Source organism: Macadamia integrifolia, unplaced genomic scaffold (assembly GCF_013358625.1).
Source record: "Macadamia integrifolia cultivar HAES 741 unplaced genomic scaffold, SCU_Mint_v3 scaffold1046, whole genome shotgun sequence".
NCBI classification, from domain to species: domain Eukaryota; kingdom Viridiplantae; phylum Streptophyta; class Magnoliopsida; order Proteales; family Proteaceae; genus Macadamia; species Macadamia integrifolia.
This window is the reverse complement of record NW_024868064.1, coordinates 968-19,319: the sequence shown is the minus strand read 5'-3', so window position 1 is coordinate 19,319 and position 18,352 is coordinate 968. Positions and strand designations below refer to the sequence as shown.

The following is an 18,352-nucleotide window of genomic DNA, read 5'->3' as shown; positions in this document are numbered from 1 at the left end:
CTCAGACTGAGAAGCAAATACGAGGATTTTTGGATCACATCCAGCATATTAGCAGATTCATAGCTCAGTTGACAACCATCTGTGAACCGATTTTCAAGCTACTGAAGAAGGATTAGCCCACAGAATGGAATGACCAATGCTAACAAGCTTTTAACAAAATCAAAGGATACCTCTTAAACCCACCAGTATTGACACTGTTGGTGGAAGGTGAACCACTTCTCTTGTACTTATCTGTGAGAGAATATTCCATGGGCTCTTTGCTAGCATAAAAAGAGACGAAAGAAGGGGCAGAGCATGCCATATACTACCTTAGTAAGAAGTTCCTAGAATATGAGACACGGTATACATCTTTAGAAAGAACTTGTGCTATGTTGATTTGGGCAACGAAAAGGTTACGACACTACATGGTCTCCTATCCAATGCACTTGATCTCAAGGATGGATCCTATCAAATAACTCTTCGAGAAGCCAGCCCTAATGGGAAGGATGGTCCGTTGGTTGCTTTTGCTATCAAAGTTTGACATCACCTATGTAACTCAGAAATCTATCAAGGGGCAGGCCATAGATGATCATTTGGTTGCCCACCCCACAAAAAATGAAAGACCAGAGATGAAAAGTTGAAGCCATATCAAGAACATCTGGGAGAGGTGGTTGAACACTTTAAGAAGATCTCGTTTGAATACTTCCAGAGAGATAACAACAAGTTTGCTGATGCCCTTGTAACCTTAGCTTCTATAGTAGAATGTAACCCTATGACTAGGGTTCGACCATTCTTGGTGGAACAAAGAAGCAGACCCATTTATTAGAATTCAGTAAACTCTATCACTATGGATGGTCGGTCTTGGTTCACTCACATAGTGGATTTCATCAGGGAAAGGAATTACCCAATAGAAGCAACTGAAAGAGAAAAGAAATTTATAAGGAGATATGCCACCTAGTTTATTCTTCAAGAGGATTTATTATACAAGAAATCCTATGATGAAATATAGTTGTTGTATGTGGATGAGGGGTAAGCCGCAACCACCTGGAGAAAATTCATGAAGGTCTTTATGGACCCCACATGAATGCCAAGTTATCTAAGAAGATCCTCAGGCTGAGATATTATTGGGGATGGGATATTATTGGAACACAATGGAAGCAGATTGTGTGGACTTCGTCAAGAAATGCCACAAATGTCAGATATTTGCTAACATCATACATATCCCACCAATAGAGTTGCATTCGCTCAGTTCACCTTGGTTGTTCTCCACTTGGGGCATCGATATCATTGGAAAGATCAACCCCAAAGCATCTAATGGTCATGAATTCATCCTAGTAGCCATTAATTATTTCACCAAATGGGTAAAAGCTCAGTCATATATGGTCCTCATGTCTACCAAGGTAGCCAAATTCATTCAAGAAAATATCATCTCTCGATATGGAGTACCTCAAGAATTGATATCATATAAAGGATCCCATTTCTAAGGTAAGATCAAAAAAATATGCACAAAGTTCAGTATCAAAAGGGACAGTAGAAGCAGCCAACAAAAACGTCAAAGTCATCCTGCAAAAAATGGTAAAAACACACAAGGATTGGGCTGATAAGTTATCCCTTGCCTTATGGGCATATCAGACTTCTGTATGATCCTCGAATGGGGCAATCCCTTCCTCTTTGGTATATGGGGTTGAGGGAGTTCTACTCGTAGAAATCTTGGTACCATCCCTAAGGGTGCTTCTTGATAGTCAGCTACCTGAAGGAGAGTGGGTGAAGGCCAAACATGACAAGCTTAATTTTCTTGATGAAAGGTGTATGAAAGCTATGGATAATCTAAAGAAATATCAACTGAAAATGGCCAGGGCCTTTAACAAGAATGTGAAGCCCCGCGACATAGAGGAGGGTGAGCTTGTTCTTCGAGAACAAAGAGCACCAATTCATAACCCAAGAGGAAAATTCAGTCCCAACTGGAGTGGCCCTTTCACTGTTAAAGAGATTTTACTAGGTAAAGCCGTGAACCTCATAGACCACAATGGTAAAAAAATATCCAGACTAATCAATATGGATCAACTCAAGAAATATTATATGTAAAAAGATGAACAACCTGAACTACGTTAGACCTTATTCCTTTTGAGGGATACGTAGGCAACTTGACATGTGCAACTGCAGTTTCAACCATCTAAAGGCACTAAATTGGTTCCTCAATTAATAATCAAAGTATCTTAAAAGATCATCATAGTTTTTATCCCCCAATAAGTCCATTAGGAATCTTTCATTCGCCTAGTAGTCTGTCAATTCTTATCCAAGATTCTATTCCCTAAGATTCACCATTTGGAATCCAAGGCCATTAGGTATCTATCATTCACCTATGGTCCGTCAAACTCTTATTAAAGATTCTATCCCCTAAAAGAAAACCGCCACCCAACACCGGTTTATCAAGGCCAGTTTATTCCCCATCCTTGATTAGTAAAAAAAAAAAAGTTTGATGTAACAGTGGTAAAGGCTTGTTTTAGTCATCAGCTAATGAGTAATGCTTTGAAAAATAATCATATCTCCTTTGTTTGTGATGGTTTCAGGAAAGACATGAGCTCATTGGATGAGACATTGAGGAAAGGACCTTAGATATGAACATGAGGGCGCCAGGATTGTTGGAATCCATGAATGTGTCATTTCTTAATTGGATTAGGTGTGTGAAATTACATCACCAATTGCTCTGGCAGGTGCCTTAACATTGGGATGCCAATTTACATGTATTTTGGTTTTGATTAGTAAATATCTCCCCAACTCTTGAGGAATTTCGAGTTTGCATGCTATCTCCATCTAAAGGTAGGTTATTCTAATCATATTTGAAGAAAGTTTACTCAAAGGAAATTCAGGATTTCTTTGGATCGAAAGAATAGGAAGTGAAGCAGTTTTTCAGGTATGGGAAGATTGACATTCTAAAGGTGGCCCAGATCTTTGTCCAATTTCTACCAATGGGAGGAATCCATCAATAGAGATCATAGGATGTTTATTTACTTTGCATAATAGCTCGCTATGTTCTCCGAACTCCTAGGCATGGTGCACCGCCCATTCTGATTGAGGCGGTAAAACAGTTGAAGAAAGGAAGTGACATCATCTCTACAGTGCTTGCAGAAACATTCAACGGATTCGATGACATGAGCCATGGCCATAGATTTGGATTATATCATTATCAAGGGAGTCTTGCTATTTTTTAAATTTGGCTCCTCAAGAAAATGAAGTTAACTAAGCCATTAAAAGAAAGCCCACTCGGAGCTCTTTGCTATCAGGATAAGAGGGAAGTTCTAGAATTCAACCTTATCATTGAGTGGGAGGAGTACCTGCAGGAAAGGACTGTGCAAGATATTGTATGAAAATGCCTAGGGAGGCCACAAGAAGATTTTCTGGTGAAGAGCCCTGGCTACAATTACGTCAGGTTAATGGGATTGACTCACACATCTTTTTATTTCCTACTACATCGACTAACAATATGGGCTCGAGGTGATGGACCCAAAAGAGTTAGTGAAATTTCACCCACCTCAAGAGTTGTCTCCCCACCTTGTTACTTACCTATCCTGTCTATGGTAGGAAAATTGTTCCCCTTTTATATAATTCACTTGGTAATAGAATGAGAGAGTATTTGGGTTTTTGTGTTATCCTGATTATTCTAATTATGACTTGATTTGTGGAATTGATTATGCTTAAACATTTCAAACAAAAAAAAAAAGATTTTCTTTGTACCGAAGATAGGTTTTCATTCATAAGATGCCAAAATAAAATGATGAACAAACAAGGGGGAGGAAAAAAGAAAAAAGAAAAAATATATATGTGTTTACACTTACTGGAACTACAGGAACAGGTCCCTAAGAAGTAAATTCATCATCTGAACCATACTCGGAATCACCCTCAGGGAATACAGGGAATTTGCAGATGCTAGTCCAGTCTACTCCAACCTCTGTGTCATATCCTGAATCAATGCATCTTGTTGTGCAATTTCTTGCTCGTAGGAGCTGACTTGGCTCTCCAAGGCGACAATCCTTCTATCCTAAGGAATATAGGAAAGGATCAAGAAGAAGACTAATGAAAGAAGAAGGTCAAAATGAAAAAATAGGAAAGTAGAAAATACCTTGGCAACCATCGGCTCGCATAAGCCATAATGCATCTTCTTGATCTCAGAATAGACCTTCGGAGATACCTGAGAAAGAGCATATCAGCCAAAGGAAGTTAAAAGTCAATTGAAGGATGATCAGATGCTCACATAGTCATAAGGAATAGGTAGCCCAAGGGAAGCATCTACATCTATTCTCCACTCCAAAAGATGGGGGAGGCTAGGATTGTCCGCATTGGGATAACACCAAGTTGGGAAGCCATGGAAGGGGATGTTGGCTATTCTGAGAGACCCATCCACACTAGTAAAGGGTCCAACTTGTGAAGGATCAACAGCACTGACGCACGACTAAACAGTAGAAGGATCTACACGTCGTGTTCTCCCCTGAAAGAACATCAATCAAGGCCAAAACAAAAAGAAGTTGAAGCATGAAAGAAATACTCAAGAAAGGGCAACATACCATTGGACCATCAGGGCCAAGAGGGGTGCATATTGTCTCCTCCTCTAGGAAGGCTCTATAGTCCCTATCCCGGTTGAGAAATGAGTCATCCCATACTCCATTAGCCAAACTCTCAATCTCATTCGCAGGGATGATCTCTGGGCAATGCATGGTACGTGGAGGAAGACAGGGAGAGAGACGTGACTGGAGATCATACCATTGGGGTATGACTCTCTCTCCCAGGTACCAGACATAGCCCCATATGCCTCGAAACAGGACCTATTTCTTAGATAAGTATTTAGCTAAGACAACTTTGTCAGAGTCTGGAAATATAAGAGACTGGAACAGCCTCTAAGTGACCTGCAAATCCAAGGAAAAGTAAGTACAACACAGGAAAAAAGGGATTTTAATGTCAAATATGGCATACCTCAGTAAGACCGTTTAGAAGAGAATGAGCAATGGTCCTTGGAGGATGGCACCGGCCCCTGAGCACCTAACTATCTCCCCACCTGGTAGCTATGTGAAGGAAAATGCCTGAGGATTCCTTAGTCTGGGAGCTGTAATCTCTAGATGCTCAAAGCACCAAGGATATTTTAAAAGATCAAAGTAAGAAAGTGCAATCCAAATAAATGAAAAGAAATAGGTATAAAAATGAAAATTACCTAGAGGATGTAGCCCGCTTCCTTGAGACCTCGGTCTCCATATGACAATAGGTCTAGGGTCTGCAAGAGGTATGCATAGGCGGCCCCACCATAGTCTCAAGAATCTACCTCCTAAAGATCTTTGAAGAAGAACACTAGGTGAATGTCTACTCTCCCTCGGAGGTCACTAAAAAGATGTTGACCTACAACAAACAACAAGAAAGAACGGGTCACTTGTGCAATGTTGCCAGGGTTTGCCCACAGGCCGGTTCTCCACCATCGTGCATTGATCTCCCCAAGACGGATATGTGTGTGATCAACCACAATGGTAAGACTTGTCAGGTCCGCAAACTCTCTGCCTGTCAGAGTCTCGGGAAGGGTCATGGGTCTACCTCCAAATGGAACGCTCGTCAAAGCGTAGAAGCATAGAGGCGTGATGGTGATCTCACCAACAGGAAGATGAAATGTGTGAGTACTAGGCCACTATCGCTCCATCATGGCCCATACTAGTGCCGGATTGAATTTCTGGGTCTCTATAAGGACTAACTGGCATAGGCATGATGAATCAACCATCTCCTTCACTCTACGAGGAGTATCCTGTACCATGACCGACCCATATTCGGATGGCCATATAGGGCCAAGGTAGGTGGTTTCCTCCCTTCATGCTAATGGAAATAAAGAATATATATATTAAAAAAAAAACAAAACAAAAACAAAAACAACATAAAAATAAAAGATAGTAAAGGGAACAAAACAAAAATAAAGATGACCAAAATAATCAATGACATGTAAAGACTTACCCAGAACCCCATATGGAGTTGCAGATGTGGTTCCAACTATTATGGAGAGTCTGTCTGGAGTACCAATCGGCCAGGCCCTCATCCCTTTGGGAAGAACAACCACAACCCTCTAGCTGAATTTCTCCACAAGTCTTTCTCTTTTTTTTTTTTTCAACCATATTTTTCAAAATCATAAAAAACCCCCAAGAAGTTTTTCAATTTGCACAAAAGCCCACAAGGATGTTAAATTCTTCAAATAACTCCTTCCTCAAGAACTATGAAGATCTTCAAGAGAAAGATGAAGAACTTCAAGGAAAACCTGAAGATTTTCAGAAAAAAATTGAAGAAACCCGGGAAAAGGCAAAATGGTTCGGATCTTTGAGAAGATTCCAAAAACCTGAACTCACTCACTTACAAATTGTTCCCCACTCAGAAAAGTTAGAATGAGGAATAAACAAAGGAGGGGGGGGGACCATTTTATGGGTAAAAAAATTCGTTTTTCAAAAAAAAAAATTTAGATTCCAATCCCAAGGTGAAAATCGAAGATTCTTACCACCAAATACTAAGTTCAAAATTATTTTTGTTGTAGTTGTAAGTTATGTCACATGGAAAATAAAAATCAAAGAGAAGGTAAAAATTCATGTAGCAGTTGAAAATTCAAATTCACATGAAAATGGAAAGTAAAAATAAAAATGAAGGTAAAACTCACATTCATGTGGTAAGTGGAAATTATATCACATGGAAGTAGAAGGTAAAAATCAAAGGGAAAGCAAAATTAAAATTCATGTGGTAGGTGAAAATTATATCACATGGAAAGAAGAAATTCAAAGTCAAAAGTAAAAATGCAAGATCAATGGTAAAAGCAAGGTTCAAAACAAGATCCTAAATCAAAAGAAAAAAGAAAGATTCTAAATCAAAGAACCAAGAATCAAGAAATCAAGAAGAAAAAAATTAAGAAAAGAAAAAATTTCATTGACCTGGCCCTAGGTGGCCCAATTTCAATTTCCCGGCCTCAGGTGGTCCAATTTCATTAACCTAGCCCCAAGTGGCCTAATTGCATTTACCCGGCCCTAGGCAACCCAATCTCTTTGTATCGGCTCCAAGTGATCCGATCTCATAGACCAAATTCCCTGACTTGGCACGTGCGAAATCCAATTAAGGAAAATCTAAGAATCAAATGTTTTTGCCTATTATAAGATTGGAAGAGTAACGAATTCCTCTCTTGTAACCATTGGTCCCAGATAGTCCAGATTGGTTCAAAAAAACCCAACTTGGAGACCAAATTCCCCGAACTGGCACTTGTAAAGCCCAGCTAAGAAAAAGTCAAAGTACTTACATTTTTTGTAGGATTGGAAGAGTAGCAAATTTCTTTCCTACAATCGGTAGCCCAGGTAAGTCATAAAACTCGAAAGTAGTAGAAAGATATTATCTATTGCATTGTCCAACTCCATCATTAATGAGCAAGATGATGGCAGTACATGCTTTGGGTGACAAAATGTGGTCGTTCTTTTATTTTCCCTTCAGCCATTGGCACAAATCTCGGCCAAAGAGGGCATTCTGTAGACACCTAATTTTGTCACCCTCCTCCGGCTATGATGAGATGTGGATCTTGAATGCAATTTTTGACTTTCGATTAATAGAGATGATGATTTACTAAGAAACCTAGAAACATCCCCTACCTAAAAACCCTGAAAACCCTGTGCGGGAAAGAAGAGGGTCCAATTTTGACTTTTTATATACTAAGGAATCCGGTCAATATGACCTTACAGATGGATAGTACTCGAAAATACAATTCCGACGATATATGGCACGTCAAAATCAGACTGTCGGATCTCCCACAATCGACCTCAAAAAATTATATTTTTCCGTAAGTATGCCGCGCACACTGGCAAACCTGCTGAAAACCTGAAAAAAATTCCCCACCTACCCAAACACCTCAAATTCATCCCCTACTTGAAAACCCTGGAAACCCCCAGTAGGAGAGAAGAGGGTCTAATTTTGACTTTTTATATACAAAGGAATCATGTCATGATGACCGTACGGATGGATAGTACTCAGAAATACGATTCCGATGATATATGGCACGTCAAAATTAGACCGTCAGATCTCCCCAGTCGTTATAAGAAAATTCCATATTCGTACGTGCGCTGCACATGTTGGCCAGCAGGCCTACCCACATGCATGCTATGTGCATTGGCCTGCTAGCCAGCAGCTCCATGCACAGCCCTGTGTGCGCCCCTACCTGCTGCTGCATGCTACAAGCGTTGGCTTGCTAGCCAGTAGCCCCATGCACAATCCTGTGCATGCCCCTGCCTGCTGCTGCACACACCCCTGCCTGTTGTTGCATGCGCCCCCACTTGTTGCTACACATACCCTCGCCTACTGCTGCACGTGCCCCCACCTGCTGTTGCATATGCCCCCGCCTACTGCTGTATACGCCCCTGCCTGCTGTTGCAAGCGCCCCAGCCTGTTGCTACACGTGCCCCCGCCTATTGCTGCTCGAGCGCCTGCCTATTGCTACTGCTCGCGTCCCTACCTGTTGCTCCACACGCCCTTTTCTGTACATCTCGCGCACAAGCTAGCCAGCCTGTGCACTATGCCTGCCCAGCCTTTGCACTGAGCCTGCCCAGCCTGTGCACCTAGCTTGCCCATCCTTGCACCATGCCTGCCCACCTATGTATCCATGCCGGTCATGCCCCTGTGCACTTCAACCCAACCCTGTGTAAGCTGTCAATGGCTGAGATTTGTGTTCCACTGGCCCGACGGGTGAAAAGATTTCCCCTTCACTCACTTTTGTGTATGCACTACTCCGCTAGCGTACCCTACGTCACAACCTCCTATTAGTCCAAAAGCCCACCCTTTTTCCCCCATTGATTAAAAATTCTCTCTCCTCCCATTAACCCAAAAACCCACTTTTTACCCATTGGTTAAAAATTCTCTCTCCTCCCATTAGTCCAAAAATCCACTTTTTACCCATTGGTTAAAAATTCTCTCTCCTCCCTTTTGGCCCAAAAATCCTATAAATACCCCCTCTCCTTTGGATTTGGAGGACCAAGACCAATATCACAACCACACTTAGAGAGAGAAGCTCTGCCCCCTCCCCTCCCCCTTTGAGTTTCTTCGGGTCTTTGGAGCAATCTTCGTCGAGATCCAAAATCTTGTTTGGATCTTCGAAGTGTTCTTTGGGACTTTGAAGATCTTCAATCCAAGTTTTTTGTCCAATCCAGTTTTTACCAAAAATAGTATTGTCTTAGTCTCCCCCCTTTGAGTGTTCTTGGTTTTTACCAGAAGTAAAAATCCCTCCCCCTTGAGGTTCTTCGGGTCTACAAAGAGATCTTTGTCAAGATCCAGAGTTCTGTTCAGATCTTCAAAGTGTTCTTCGGGGCTTTAGGGTTCTTCAATCTATTTTTAGATCAATCCATTTTTTTCCAAAAATAGTCGTTCCTAGCAGAAGCTTTGTCTGAGTGCCCCTGAAATCTTTCTATAAATAGCAGAAGCTCTGCCAAAGTGCCACCTCAGCCTAGCCCTCCCATAGCCTATCCCCTGCAAAAGCTCTGCCAGATTGCCACCTCAACCTAGCCCTCCCATAGCCTATCCCCAGCGAAAGTTCTACCGGAGTGCCACCTCAACCTGACCCTCCTATAGCCTATCCTGAGCGGAAGCTCTGTCGGAGTGCCACCTCATCCTAAGCCCAGAAACAGCCTTCCCTAGCCAAAACTCTGTCCAAATATCTTCATAGTCAACATCTCTCGAGAAAGGAAGCTGAAAATCAAGACCATCATCCCCTAAGTCAGGAGAATCCGAAAGACAATCCAAGCAGGTACTAATCAAAGGCCCACCCCTCTTAACCCTAAACAGGGTTAAGTTCAGGTACAGTTTCTTAACCAAATTGTCATCATGTAGACTTTATATTGACTATGTTTTTATTGTATATAGTTGTTTAAATTTGGTCAATGTATATATATGTGATAACTTAGCCATACATGTGGAATATAAATAATTGTGGAAAATGTTCGTTCTTAAGCATCTATCAGGAAGACTGATTGAACCGGGTAGATTGGGTGCCTAACACTTTCCCAATTCTACAACCTGTCGCTTACCCTAAATCTCTGGACCAGACCAATTATCAGGCCCTATTCTCAGGAATGAGGCCCACCCCCGATTCTTGGCCCATAATCCTAGGTGGTGACTCCAAACCCTTTTGTATGATCTCGATCCCTATATTGGACCATCATCAAACCCCCGTCTTGAATGACAAAACTTTACACTCTTACGAAATAGACCTCCATGTATCTCTGAGTGGCGATACGGAGATGCAGGGCCCGTAGGGTAAGCACACACGACACACCCCTCCCTCATGAAAGAGAAAGAGAGGAGAGAGGATGGAATCAATGCAAGCCTTTTCTCCCCCTCATAGGGGAGGAACGCATTACGCATCTTTCGGACGCTACCCTCACAGATCCCAAGCATGATTCCTCTTTATCTGTTCAAGTTCTTCATTCATGGCCTTCTTTCCCACCCCGCTCCCAATACTAGGATACCAGTGGTGTGAGTAAGTTGCTTACCCCGTCTTACATCTCTACTAGGATCTTTGATAGTAGTACTTTAACTATCACAATCACCTAACACTGAACAAATAAATAATTACAGTAGAATCAAAGTATAATATAATGGAATCATAATTAAGAGGGGATAACATCTAGTGTTAATATAATAAATAACAAGAGTTATTTCGTTGACATTTGTTTATGACGTACATATAATAGCTCCGAAAGAATACCACTCAGTAGTTGATGGTAGACGACCACCCGACTCATGGTGCCATGTATGCAAAGGTGTCACAGGCATAGTCAGGGTCGTGCTCCTTAATCTCTGGTGTCCACCAGTCGCCAACTCCGTACTCGGGTATGGAGGAAGAAATGTCACTGCCCATCGGCTTTACTGCACCTGCATCATCATCTAAAAAGCAACATATACGTGGGGTGAGCTCCAACTAGCCCAGTGAGGGTTACGGTTCATGCAAGCATATACACATAGTCCATGATGTGAATGAATACAAACATAAACACATAGTCCCTGATGCGAATGATGCAATTCATTTTATATTAAACCAACTAACATACAACTAAGTCGGGCTCATGCTACTACGATGCATTAGGTTGTATCCCTGGTCCCAAAACTCTCACATCAATCACCCAGCAATATAAACCCTAGTCGTGATTAGAAATCTTCCGATCCCGGAATGCAACCATCGGTTACCCAACAAACCCTCGATAACCCCCTCCTGGCAGTCACGACATCAGAATTACTATCCACCACACTAGATTAGTTTCTGCCACCAGCAACAATCACATCGTACTACGAAAGTGGAATTCCAAAAAGGTTAATCGACCATACCATAATTGGGTTATCCAACACCTTACCCCCTGTTGGCAAGGGGACGCAACATAAGGAATGTAACCTAGCCACTATATACGACATGCCTTGCATAATGATACAGGTAGTATGGCATAAGATACCGGAATCAATCATCGGCCACATCGCATCCATATCCAAGCCTATCTAACATACAAGTAGTTAAGTGTGACATACATGATACCAGAATTACCATCAGCCACAAAGTGCACCTATATCCAAGTATAGCCGTGGAGTACATGGTACCAGGATTACCATCGGCCACAAAAGTGCATCCATGACTATACCTAATTCTAATGCATACCTGATGCATGATGTAGTCACACGGTGATCATGGTACCAATACCACCTCGGCCACAACGGATCTCATCACGCATTTCATAACAAATATCCAATTCCAACTTCACATATATAATACAATTTAAATACATTGCAACATGTTATACAATCCATATAATCATTTAAGCAATTAAAGGATCAATACATGATTACTATGACATGTACACAATCCTAAAATATTAAACACTCCTAAAATTAAAGTCAACCACCGCTCACGTCGGTTGTTGGTTGGACGGGTGAGATTCCAAATTGTAAACCCAATATCAAACCACGTTAGGTCTCACCATTCTGTACTTATCTTTGTTCTAGGTACAAGGGTAAATGGGTGTCAACAAGTGTCGGAAGCATTGGAGGGAGACACATAAGGTCTGCCCCAGAAGGCACAAGTACAGTTAATTTTGACAGTACTGGATAGGTCACTAAAAATAAGACCTGAGTCTCCAAAAACAGGTCTGTTGTTTCCGATGGCCTGGGTAGAAGCTCATTAAGAGCTCCTGGTTGACCAAAAATATGTCATAGGAAACACCCTATGTGTTTCCGGTGGCTGTTTCCAGTGGTAAACCCTGAAATGTGCCACTATTTTGGGGGTTTGCCGGCTTAGGCTTGATCACTGGGATTTTTTTCATGGAGGTTACAGGGGGTCTTCCCACCTCTCATTTAAGTTGAAGAAATCGAATTTTCACCGAGCCGTTTGGGAGATACGACAATCGAACAGTTGAAACACTAACTCCACATTTGATAAAAAACGTCGCCAGTGCTCAACCGGTAGGGTTTGAACTCGACAAACACATGGGGGAGTGTGATGCACACTCTCTAGACCTTTGGGAAGTGCCAGGATCGAGGCTCACCCCTCCAATCCGGCGTTTCCCCAACTTGCTCAAAGGTGAAACTCAAACTGAAGAAAATGGGGTCTGGGGAAGGTAGCACCTATTGATTGGGTCATAATTATTCATGAAATTACTATTCAATTGTTAGCTTTCATGAAGTTTTCATGATTAGTTTGACCACATATTATGATGAGCTTTGATTGTAGGGTTTTCAAGAGATGTGCACAGGTTTGATGCTAAAGAGATGGTTCGGTCTAAAAGTAAGGGCAAAGGATCAAGGGTAGAGTTGGAATTTCTAAGAGAAGAAGAGAATATAAAAAATGAAAAATAAAAAAGGAAAATTTAAGGAGAGAGAAGACCCCACGGTTCTCCCTTCTCCTACTATTTCACACGTCCACGGTTCTCCCTTCTCCTACTTTCCCTCATGTTTTTCTCTTTCCTTGTCCAAAATAGAATAGGAGTCTCTCTCTCCCACTTGACCTAAAACATCTTCCCTATTTTCTCTCATCTCCTTCTCTATCTCTTTTCCCTAATTTTCTCATATCTCCTATGTTTTTCTTATTTTCTTCCCCTTTCCCACGGTTTTAAATTCCCTCCTCCCTATAATGTCTCCCTCTCTTGGTCTCTCCTTTTCATGTTCTCTCTCTTTCCTAATCTCCCATGTATTCTCTCTCTCTCTCCTTCTTTTTCTCTCCCACGCTAACCCATCTTTCCTACATCACACACGTTCTCTCCTAATCAAACTCCACCTCTACTATCATACGCACCTATCTCTCTCTCTCTCTCTCTCTCTCTCTCTCTCTCTCTCTCTCTCTCTCTCTCTCTCTCTCTCTCTCTCTCTCATAAATCCCTCTCAGTCCTTCTCTTTAGACACACTTTTTTCACTCATTCTTTAAGACTTAGGCTGCCATATCACACCCCAAACATACATCACATCTTGCGGGTTTTTCTTGGTTCTCATAGTTCTCTTTTCTTCTAGGATTACACCTTCTTTGAGTTGGATTTTGCTGGACAACATTGCATAGGGAGGATTGCCATTGTGCCAAGGGTCCATCATCACCATCCTCATTGCTTCCCTTCATTCATTAGTGCCCTGAGGGGCTAAATTCCTTTCTGTCTTTAGGTTTAGATGAAGTTTTGGTTTATTGTTATTTAATTTCTGATTTAAGTTCATACTTGATTGTTTGATGTTGAAGACACCTTCACATTATGGATGATTTTTTAATGGTTAAATTAATGTAGGATATTTGTTTCTGTGATTCAATTATTCTATTCAAGCAATGGTATTTCGTGTGATTTTTGGCAATACACTAATGATAGTCTTTAACCAATTAAACTAAGCGTGCTAAGAGAAAACGATAGACGATAGTGCTTGATAGGATAGGTTATCCTTAGGGTAGCCAGAGATTGTATTTTTGTGGTTGCATTGGAACTTGTAGTTTCAATGAACCGAAGTATGAACCAGAAATTGGTAATAATACCAAAACGGATTTGAGACCTAAGGATAGCTTCTTTTCTTTAATTCTTGTTCTTTTTTTATTTTGATAGGTAGGGAGGGAAGTAAGGTAACAAGCCAGGGGGTTCGAACTCGAAACCTTCTAGTGAGTATGGGATTTTTACACACCACAGCTCATCAACTACGCTAGACAGTTGTTGTTATTTAATTCTTGTTCTTGTTAATTGGCTTACTTAGTTTTAATTTAAATTTTGAATTTTACAAAATTTGATTTTTAAAACCACACTCATCACAATCTTAGTAAATTTAGCCTTCTTGTTCCCTGTGGGTTCGACCCTTTCTTACTGCTATCTTGTAGTTTAGTTAGAGTTTATTTTGATTCGTTCATGACAACGATCACGTACCTCTAGCAACAATCGACAACTAAGTGCAAAGCCGGGAGCTCACCCACCTTCTCTTCCTCCTTCTTCTTCTCGTCCTCCCTTTTTCCTCTCTTCTCTCCCTCTCCCACGTTTTAGATAAATGAGAACTGAGAAATGAACTCTCTTCTCCCCATGTTTTGGTTGGGCACTTATCTGGAACTCAAGTAGATAAAGTCATCGTTTGAGACACGCGGGTTCACGTCCTTAGACTCATAAAGTATACAAGTCATGAAAAAGGGTGCAAGGTAGTGTGGGAGGTTAATTAGAGCTAGCCACGGTGTGGGCAGCGAGGCCTATGGGCATCGAAGTCATTTCAGCATCACAAAGGCTACTGGATTCAGTCTAGCTGTTTCCAATGGCCATATTAGTGATGTGCCTTGACAATTTGCTGTCCACTTGTGGCCATTCACTAGGGGGTTGCCCTAGGATGCGTACAAGTTCTTCCAACAATTTTTATTACGTGCAGGGACTCGAGTGGGGAGGTGCTAGATCACTTACCGCTCAGGGTCGGAAGGTTTGAATCCCCTCCACTTAAATAGGCAAGAGATGCACATGCAAGTAGGGTCATTCTTCCCGTTTCGATAGTGGGCAGTCGTAAGCCAGAACCCTTTAGTACTTCTTACCTCCGGCCCGAGACCTATCACAAAAGTTCAATTTTTTTCGGGTTAGGGCACGGGTGTAACATTCCCCCTACCTTACAAGAATTTTGTCCTCAAAATTGAATATACCTGGTAAGTCAAATAACTCGGGGTACTACTTCTTCATCTCATATTCTCGCTCCCAGGATGCTTCCTGTTGGTGATTCATCCACTTCACCTTGATGAAATAAACTGTACGATTACGGAGGATGTGGTCTTTCTGGTCAACAATCTTCTCAGGATACTCCATATAGGCATGATATTCATCTAAATCACGTGGTATATAAGTCAAGACATGAGTTGGGTGAGATCCACAAGTAAATTTTATGTTAAATCAAAAACCTTATGATGTAGGGACAGGTCAAATTTAGCAATCCTCATGGACGTCGATGGAGAACTAAACGAATGGAGTGGCATTGCTAAGGATTTTTTTACAACTTTTCACCTTTGGAGTTCTCATGTTTGCATTATCCTTCATGAGGGGAGCAAATGCCTCCAAAACCAGGTAAAGGTTAAAAGTGAAATGACGGCTGCATGGACCATTAACTTCTATTTATAATAGAATCTCTTAACCCTAATCCACTCCCACAATAAATTAAGCTAAGAATATTCCACCTAAAGTGGACTAAATTAGCTTGGACCCAATAAATGAATAATTTATATCAGTTAAGCCTACAAAACCCAACATGGGAAAGAAGCGAGGCAAGAGTACCAATGGAGAAAAGTTCACACATAGATGACCGGTGGAATAAAAGAGAAGAAGTGGTGGGTCCCACATTTATTTGAAAAATATTAAAAAAGAATCAAAGGGTTGCTGATCAGGATAGCTTTGCCACGTCGTCCTTAATCTAGAGTATTAAGTACAAGGACAATAGGTGTGCTCATCCCACTTTTTGTGGGTCTATTACTTGTGCCATAATTGAAGTTGTTTAGGGGGTGTTTGGTTCGGTAAATCTTTGGGATGACATTCTTTAGAATGATAATTTTTAATTTTAGGAGTTGTTTGGTTCCACTAGGATGACCCTCATATCTGAGCACCCTACTTCCCATGAATGACCATTTTACACAAGATGTGCTTCAAATCTGAGTTCACCTAAACACCTAAACTCATATCTGATCAATGTTTTTTTGACCTAGTATAAAAGAAAAAATGGGAAAGATGTTCTGAAGCAACGTCTCAACCCGCGACCCCTCAAACGGCGACATACTCACCCTGCGATCTCTGAAGTCCCGACCTGAGACCTGCGACTTGCGAGGAATCTCACCGAGAGTTTGCCGTTGGTGACTGGTAAGCCCTCCATCGATCTCTCTCTCTCTCTCTCTCTCTCTCTCTCTCTCTCTCTCTCTCTCTCATGGAGTTGTAGGTTTAGGTTTTTAAAATCAAAACCTCTCTATTTCAATTTCATGGAGTTGTAGGGCTAGGTTTTATATCCAGAAGCTCTTTCATGGAGTTGTAGGGTTAGGTTTTTAAAACCAGAAGCTCTCTATTTTGATTTCATGGAGTTGTAGGTTAGGTTTTTAAAACCAGAACCTACCGCTTTCTGTTTCCTCTCTCTCTCTCTCTCTCTCTCTCTCTCTCTCTCTATGACTCTCTACTGTGTTTTCCTTGACGGTTCTTAAAACCAGAACCTACGGCTCTTAAAACCATATCAAAACCTCTCTATTTCGATTTCTTGATATGCTCATGGGATGGGTCTTATATCAGTTGAACTTTATGGAGGGCTTTTTGCTCAGTTGTATATCTATCATTGATGTGCAGTTCATGTTTCAAGTAATGGTACTTGGCTGGTTTTTAGAGGTCAGCAATATGCATGCCTTCTCTTCCTTCTTGTTTTTGTATTATTTGCACTTGTATCATCTTCTTTGCTTGCACGCTCTATACTTCTGTGGGGAAATAGGTGACTAACTATGTAATATATACTTTTTTTGTTATATTCCTTTAATGTGATTGACCCCTGCTAATGGATCTTTCCTGAGGTTTCATGACCTGCATTATTTTCAAGTTAGTTCCTATTTCTTGGATACCAAATGTGATACAAATGCAATGGAAATGTGCAATGGAAAGAGAATTTTTGTGATGTAAAGAAGTGGAAATGCTACTCTTGTATATAGAACTCCTTTCTAGAATCTGATGTAACCTAATCGAAAGCAATTTCATAACACGTAAGAAGCTGACTCCTAGGGAAGTAGGTGTGATAGTTTGGAGCCTATTTTTCTTTTTGCATCTTGATCTGTTGATTCTTCAACATTCTCTATTTTGAAAATATCCAGATTCATTTTGAAAATTTTGTACTCTTTAATATTGGGGAGGGGCCTTTTGGTTGAGCATGTGACTCTGTGAATTGTGATAAATGGCCGCTGCAGACATACACTTCAGTGTCGTAGCTTAATGTTTATTTAGGGTAGGCGAAGGCTGAGGGGAGAGGATGAATCATATTTAGTGGAAAAGTCCTTTATCTCATTATTTTTCCTGCCCTTTTTTCCAAATCTTTGGGATTCATATTATGTTTAGATTTGATTGCCTGCCTTCTATATTCCTCTTGTTGATAAATCCATGTTAATATGTTGTGGTAACTTTTCTTTTGGTTGGATGGCTTTTTTAGTGAAGATTGTACTTTCTGTTTCTTAGTTTTATGTTTAATATTCTCTTTTTTCATATTTATCTAACACTAACATTTCTTGATTGGATTAATAATATTGGTGAAGTGAAATGTGTTTCTCATGGGTTCAGTAGGATTTAATCTTTGGAATGACTTGTGACTTGGATTTGTGAAAAAATTGCTTAGGGTGACAATGTTCCTGCTCCAGTATTGGAGCATATGTCGTATGCTGCGTTGCTATGTGCATCCTGATACACAGCAACTGCTCTGTCTTTTGGGGGCTGCAAAATGAATAGTTGGAGCCTTTTTTGGACAGGTTGGGAGGGTGGTGGGCCCTGCTTCCAAATGACACATGATGAGGGTGGGGTTTTCTTGCTACTTCACTCCGCCTATCAGGACAGTTAGCGTTCCACTCGAACTCAACCTCTAGAATCATACTCATACTCAACAACCTCTCCTACATTGTAGGCATTTTCAGTGAGCACAAACTCTAGAGACTACTTGCAGTCCAATACTACCTCACGAGACAGCGGAGTTGGAATAGGATCCCACATGTGATCATAGAGTTTGTCTATAACTCAATAATTGTAATCTCTATATAAGAGTACCATTGTACACTCATTAAAGTTAATGCCAATAGACTATTTCAACATGGTATCATGAGCCGCATAAAGCTCCACCGAGCACCTTCCTCATCCCCACGTTTTCCTCCCTT

At 41.1% G+C, this 18,352-nt stretch overlaps 1 protein-coding gene across 1 annotated transcript in view; it reads left to right on the top strand.

Annotated features, from left to right (window-relative positions):
- The window catches only part of LOC122062474 (protein DETOXIFICATION 21-like), a gene marked incomplete at its 3' end in the record, with an annotated part of 66,672 nt that overhangs the window by 47,860 nt on the left and 460 nt on the right, over positions 1–18,352 (top strand).